Source organism: Hipposideros armiger, unplaced genomic scaffold (genome assembly GCF_001890085.2).
Source record: "Hipposideros armiger isolate ML-2016 unplaced genomic scaffold, ASM189008v1 scaffold_29, whole genome shotgun sequence".
In the NCBI taxonomy this organism is placed as follows: Eukaryota; Metazoa; Chordata; class Mammalia; order Chiroptera; family Hipposideridae; genus Hipposideros; species Hipposideros armiger.
This window is the reverse complement of record NW_017731379.1, coordinates 1809505-1816850: the sequence shown is the minus strand read 5'-3', so window position 1 is coordinate 1816850 and position 7346 is coordinate 1809505. Positions and strand designations below refer to the sequence as shown.

Genomic DNA, 7346 nt, shown 5'->3' with positions numbered 1-7346 from the left:
GAGAGAGAGAGAAAGAGAGAGAGAGAGAGAGGGAGAGAGAAGTTATAGCCATTAGCAGGCTGGGTTCCAGTAGTACGGGGCACGCAGGGCGGGGGTTTCTCTTTGGGGCTATGAGAAGGTGCTTACAGAGCCATCGTGGCAGGCTCACATATGCTCCGGAAGACCCAACTTAGTCCTGTCAAAAGGCCACCTTTCCAGCCAAGGGCCAGCCTGTCTTTCTCTAGCACCGTTCTCCGCTGAGCCCCAGGCAGCTGGTGGGGGAGTACCAAGAGGCCTGGAAAATCCATAAACTGCATAATCAGCCCCTCGTCTTGGCCTTGGCCGCTTGACTCTGTTTATTGCTTCCTGTCCCTGAAAGCCCTTTACAAACAGAGAGGCTCTGAGGGGGGTGAGTTGGACCTGGTGGGTGGCCGGCCTCTGCCATGTGGAGAGAAAGGGCAACTTCCCTAAACAGGTCGCCACCCGCCCCGGAGGAACCTAGGGAGGGTGGAAAGGAGGGGCGGTCTGAGAGTGTGAGGGGACCCCCCAAAGGAGGGAGATCCCACAGAGAACTGTTTACTTTGAAATTGACAGAGGACAAGGGTCCCATTTCTCCCAATTTCCTCAAGGGCCTGGAGGTTAAGCTCTAATGAGGTGCAGGAGGGGAGCAGAGTGAAACCTTAGCCTCTGACTGACCCCTGCAAGGTGGGGAGGGGAGCAGGGCCCATTCCCTGGGACACAGGGACAGTCCTGGTTCCAAAGGCCCGTGGGGCTTGCTCAAAGCCTGTTTTATTCTTGTTATTTGTATTACATTTTTAAAAAACAGGTTTTTCCTTGTCAACTGACTTTTCTCCCTGAAAGTTGCCCTGGACACAGGCCCACAAGGGCACCTGGGAGAGCTGTTTGCTGTTCTTGCCTTGCATCTGGGGGACATGGGGGACACGTGACATCTGCACGGTTGAAAGAGGGATGCCATCTTTTGAGAAGCGGGGGGCGTAGGAAGGCAGTCTTCCGAGAGCTGGGGCTGCCCCTCCCAGCCGGATGGGGGTGTGTGTCATTCATCTCTGGGACCTGGGGCTCCCACTATGGCTGTGGTCCCATGGCTTGAGTTCCCACCCTCCCTCTGCTGTCTTTCTCCTTCCTTCCTGCACTTGGCTTCCCTGACTTGGCAGACGCTTGATCACAAAGCCTGAGGTACCGGTTGTGGGAAGGCCTCTTTGATTTGAAAAGCGGTGGAGTTGGGTTGGCCCATACTCTCTGCGTGGACCCACCAGGTGTGAGGGCTGCAGGTTAGCTGGTGCTTCCCCTCAGGGGCCGTCTAAGTCGGCTTCCACCTGGGACCTGTGTGTGTCTGAACCTGTGCCTTTGCTTGTACAATTCCGAGCCTGCCCCACCCTCCCAGCTCCTTCCTGAAAGTGAAATGCTACAGTCCTTGCTCAAGAACAAAGGCCCCAAGCTCAGCCCTGCATGTTAATGATTTTCAAGTGTGGCCACTTCCTCTTGCCAGGCCTTGACTCACTCAGGCTGCTGCCCGGTGCGGTTAGGATGGGAACACGACTTGACACGAGCCCAGACTGGGACAGGGAGGCCCTGCTGGGGTGCGAGTGGGAGCCTGGAGAGGTCCCCTCCGGGTCTGGGATGGCGGTGGCGCTGAGGAGACATGTGGCAGGACTGAGCTGGGTGTGCTCACCTCTTTTCCACCTCCCTGCTGCTGGACCTGCTCCACACAGCGGCTTCTCTCCTGCTCCTGGATGCCTGCAGGTGGAACCATTGCCAGGTGGACCCCATGTTCCCAGTCCTTCTGGAGCCTCAGTTTCTGTCTTTGCCCTAGGCACAGCTGCAGTGGCTCACCACTCTAAGTGGGGTGACAGTGTGGTGAGTGGTTGGGAGTGTGGGATTTAGGGTAGAATCCTGACTACCACTTCCTGGCTGTGAGACCTTGGACAAGTTACTTAATTCCTCTGTGCTTCAATTTACTCATCTGCAAAATAACACTTCCTACCTTGCGGTTCTGTTGTGAGGGCTCCGTATAGGTAAAGTGCCTCGCATAGTGCCAGGGAGAGTCCCCTGCGGTGGGGTCCATGCCCACCCTAGAGCCTGGCTAAATGGAAAGGACTTGTGGACGCTCCCTCAGCATTGTAAACTGTTAAGTGCTGTGCACACGGAAAGCACAATCATTTGGAGCAGTCAACGCGCTCAGAGTGTGAGAATGATCTGTTTTGGGATTCTTAAATGGCAAGGATCAGCAGACCCTGGGCACAGTTCACAGATGTTTCCCACTGTCCGTCCTTCCCCTTTGGCTATTTTGCACACGCGCGCACACACAGGTTCACCATACACAAAGGTAGCATGAATCTGAATTCACCCCGTGTCCATGGGCTGTGGGTCTGATAACCCCCATGCCCCACACTCAAGGATTCATAGACCTTGAAGGATGAGTGAATGATATATTTGCCATTAGCAAGCAATGTTTGAGCACTTGCTGAATACATGGTAATATCAAGGAGCCAAGGAACTGAGGAATGTCTAGCTCAGCGGTTCTCAACCTGTGGGTGGCGACCCCTTTGGGGGTCGAACGACCCTTTCATAGGGGTCGCCGGGTACTCGTATGTGGGCATATCTGCATGTGGGCCTGGAGACGGATAGAGGAGCGGTGTCTCGGTTCCTAAGACCATCGAAAATATGTGTTTTCCGATGGTCTTAGGCGACCCCTGTGAAAGGTTGAGAANTCTTCAGTCTAGTTGTGGAGGACGTCGCTTCACTGGCCCATGTTGGTATTGTGATCATTGCGCTCTTCCCGGGTGAGGCAGTTGCTCGCCGGCCATTGGACGGCCACTCACTGCGACTCACTGCAGCTCACTGCAGCTCACGCCTGCTGCCGGCATCCTGCATTTTTTGCTTAACAAAATATCATGAGCATTTCTTGATGTGCTTTCTGGCTGTCTCTTTTATTGTTACAGGAGTCCCATAAGTTGGGCAGGGCAGTATTGGTCAGGAAGAAGTAACTGAGGATCAGAAAGAAAAGGAAACTTGTTCCATGAACTTCAGTCAGTAGGGACGGCTATATAGTTAAATGGCCTAGGATCTTCAATTCATAAATTATAAGGGAAAAAGGGCTGAAGGGGGAACCCATAGATTAAAATAGACTTAAAAGACAAACAGCATACAAAACTAAAGTATAAGTGTCCAGGGATGTACACTTAGGTGACAAAGAATTGCAAGGGAGTGATTACTATAAAAGTCAGCTGGTGGCACATGGAGGGAGTTTTGGAGTGGCTGGCAAAGTTTCATTTCATTGCTTTCTTTTTTTTTAAGCTGAGCCATCCTGCTACCTGTTGGCAGCTCAGCGGCTGCTCAGCTCAGGCTGGACTCGAACCGCTGTGGCTCAGAGCTCAAACTCTTGAGCGAGCTCTTAACCAACTGAGCCACTCGGCCGGCCCTTCTTTCTTTTGTTTTTTAATAAAAAAAAAAATGTTATTGGGGAACAGTGTGTTTTTCCAGGACCCATCAGCTCCAAGTCAAGTAGTTGTTTCATTCTAGTGTGGAGGGCGCAACTCAGCGGCCCATGTGGGGATCGAACCGGCAACCTTGGTGTTAAGAGCACTGCGCTCTAACCAACTGAGCTAACCGGCTGCCCCAAAGTTTTGTTTCTTGACATGAGTTCTTACAAGGTGTTTGCTTTATTCATTGAATTCATTCATTAAACTTACAGCTGTTTAATGCAGTTTTCCATATCTGTTTTATTTATTTATTTTTTTAAAAAGTTAAAAAGAAAAAACTTGCTCAGGGATCCATGTCACAGAGCCAGGACCAGAGCCCAGGCTCCGCCTCAGGCCTCCTTCCCTATTGTTTCCATACTTAGTAGGTTGTCTGCTCACTCACTGCCCAGCCCACAGCCTCCAATCTGTGGCTTGCTGGAAAAACGACAGATTCACAGCTCATTTTAGTTGACTTTCAGGGTCAAGCTGAGACAACTTGGGAGGAGAATGGTGATGCCCCTTTGACTCAAATGGGAAAATTCTTTAGGAGATAAGTTAGGAGCGAAGGTGTCTCAGCCATTTCCTATCATGTGTGATGGGTTTTGCAGGGCTGGGAGATGCCTTGACCAATTTTTCTCTCTCTGGTTAGTTAAAAAAACAACAAGCCAAACACTCAGTCATCATTTGCATGAACCCCTTTCAGTTCATTTCCTTAGTCTGACCCATCTGGTTCCTTGAAATACTTTTTTTTTTTTACCTTGAATAAGCACTTACCCCCCCACCTGCACCCCTCACACACCCCCATCCCTCACACACATACCCCTGCCTCAGCTGCCCTTTTCCTGTCTTTCCCATTGCTCTGGAAAAGCCTAAGGTGGCAGTGCCAGGGCCACCATGGGACACGCCCTGGAGAGAGGACAGTGGATAAGTCCCGATGATGCTCTTCACCCCCTTCCTCGTGGCAAAGCAAATTGGAGGGACTTTTCTGAATATGATCCTCAGAGAGGGGCCCTGCGAGTGTTGAAACTAGAACTTGGGATCCTACCTGGAGTTCTGCTCCTCTCTGCCTGGGGTGTCAAGTTTCACGGGACAACCAGGCCAAAGTTTTGATCTTGGATGAGGCCTGAGGACACCAGTGGGGAGAAGGCCTCACCCTACCTCTGCCTGCCCAGAAGGGGTCTTTGCAGTTACCCACCATTCCCAGAAGGATGTGGAAGAGCTCCTCTGTTGGAGATCAATTGTCCACAGTCCTTGGTCTCCCCCAGATAATTGTAATAAAGCCCTCCAATCTTCACACTGCTAAGGGGGAGGGCTCCCTTTTCGGCTCTAGAATGGCACTGTGATAGAACTTCCTGCGATGCTGGAAATGTGTGTGCTGTTCCCTATGATGGCCATTAGCTGAGGTGGTTCTTAGGCACTTGAAATGTGATGGTGTAACTGAGACTCCGAATTTTAAATTTTAGTTAATTTTAATTAGTTAAAATATAAATTTATATTGCCATGTGTGACTACTGGCTACCTTATTGGACAGTAGTCCTTGGAGTGGGTCTCTGAGAAGGCCATTAAGTGGCCAAGTCGAGATGTTTCTGAGCTGCCTGCGCCCTCTTTCGTCTGCGCACATAGACACACATCGTGTGAATAAGGCCCAGTCACCAGGGAGGCCAGCCCACGCTGGCAGTTTTGATTTTATTTCTTATTCTGGATGGAAATGCTTGGCCTTAAGTAAGAAGGATTTTTGCCTTCTGTGAGAAGGTGGAGGTGGGGGACAGCTTTGGGGTTCTTTTTTTATATGTGTGTATATTTTTTGAGCAAGGTGGGTGGTGGGACTGAAAGTGCACTAAGATACTTACCAGATGGGTGGGTCCTCTTATTCCCGCCCACCCCCGCTTTCCCACTGCCTAGCACCTGGGAGTGCTCTGTGGTGTTCGTTGAATGAATGATGAAGGAATGAGAGATTTCTGCCTGCCAGAGCGCCCTCTAGGACGGACCTCTGCTTATCCTGTCTCCTTCTGCTCTTCCTGTCCTCCTGCAGCATAGGCACGCCATCTCTCCTCTCCCCTCCCCTTCTACCCAAGGCTCTCCGATGCATGCTTGACGTTCCGGCACAGCAAACTTTTCTAGTAGCTGTTTCCTAATGTATCCTAACCCAACTATTGCACACGTCCCAGAAAGTATCCCTGCACCGCCATCTCCTCACAGCCCCGTGGCATGTGTGACTCTGCTGACCACGTGAACAGTCCTCATCAACAGGGGTGTCATTGTCCCCTGGCCCACTCCACGCAGATGGAGACAGAGCTCCTCTGTGAGGGCAGGATTTCCTGTGTGCTGGTTGCCCCCTCTCTGAATAGCCCAAGTAGTGCCCCCTTCTGCCCAGCAATTCACTGTTTCTTCTACAACCCACTGCCTCATCCTGCTTGATATCTCTTTATTGTTGTTGTCATAAAATAGACATAACAAAAAATTTGCCATTTTCACCATTTTTAAGTGGCAATTCAGTGGCATTAAGTATATTTCCAGTGTTGTTCGATTGTCACCACTATCCATTCCCAGAACTTGTTCATCATCCCAAACGGAAACTCTGCCTGTTAAACAGTAACTCTGCATCCTCCTATCCGCTCAGCCCCTGGTCACCTCTATTCTAACTTCTATCTCTGGGATCCTGATTTGCCTATTCTGGGTACCTCATAAAAGTGGAATCATACAGTACTTGTCTTTTTGTGTCTGGCTTATATCACTTAGCATGTTTTCAAGTTTCATCCATGTTGTAGTGTATATCAGAATTTCATTCCTTTTTATGGCTGAATAATAATCCACTGTTCTATATGTATATACTACATTCTGTTTGTCCATTCATCTGTCGATAGACACTTGGGTCGTTTCTACCTTTGGGCTATTGTGAATAATGTTGCTGTGAAAATGGGTGTACAAACATCTGTTTGAATCTCTGCTTTCAGTTCTTTTGGGTATATACTTAGGAGTAGAATTGCTGGATCATATGGTAATTTTGTGTTTAACTTTTTGAGGAGCCACCCAACTGTTTTTCACAGCAGCTGTACCATTTTACATCTGCACCAGCAATGTACTTAAAAAAAATTCTTAATTTTAACGTATAGAAATAATGCATGTTTGTAAAAACTTCAAAGGATGCAGAGGTACATGAAGTAAACAGCAAAACCCCAATGCACCCCTACCTCTTAGGTAACTGCTGCTTAGTATCTGATGCATAGCCACTTAAGACATCTTCCTGTGCACATCCAAATATATGAGCATACACTCAAGACACTTCAACAAGAATCCTTGTGTACACGTGGCCCTGCAACTTGGATTTTCATATCATTCCATGCTGGCACCTGAAGATCTCGGCTGCGTGCTTTCTTATTTTGTGGTAAACACCTTGTGATTATTTATTGGTTACTGGGGATTGAGATTAGATATGAGGGAGTCGCCCTTTTTTGCTGTCACAAATCGCTGTGTACTCATGGCTTTGCACACATGGGTCACCATTTCCCCAGCTCTCAGCCCTTTTTGGAAAATGCGAGCTGAGCTTGGCACTGGGGAGGGCATGCAGCCCAGAACCATCTTCCCCACCAGTCTCAGCTTTTCTCAAGTTGCTCTCCACTGCCAGGGCAGCTAAACTAAGCTGAGCTGTGAGCTTCTTTGTGAAGGAGGGCCACCCAGCTGGCCTTAGCTTGTTGGCAGCCTCACCGGGCACACTGTCCCCTCTGGGAATTGGGGATTCAGCCTCCTCGGAAGTAAGGAAGTAATTTGGAGCTGAGCAGAGAGGTGAGCAGTGGCTAAGAAAGAGAGAGAGAGAGAGAGAGAGAGAGAGAGAGAGAGAGAGAGAGAGAGAAGTTATAGCCATTAGCAGGCTGGGTTCCAGTAGTACGG

At 49.6% G+C, this 7346-nt stretch overlaps 1 protein-coding gene across 2 annotated transcripts in view; it reads left to right on the top strand.

Annotated features, from left to right (window-relative positions):
- Window positions 1-7346, top strand: part of CUEDC1 (CUE domain containing 1) — an 87876-nt gene that overhangs the window by 43048 nt on the left and 37482 nt on the right. Inside the window, exon 1 of one of the 2 annotated variants that reach the window (XM_019636759.1) lies at window positions 7218-7241. The exons of the other annotated variant lie outside the window; for it this stretch is intronic. The gene's annotated coding sequence lies outside the window, so the exon portion shown is untranslated. Of the gene's footprint in view, window positions 1-7217; window positions 7242-7346 lie in introns of those variants that run through there. 2 annotated transcript variants of the gene reach the window in all.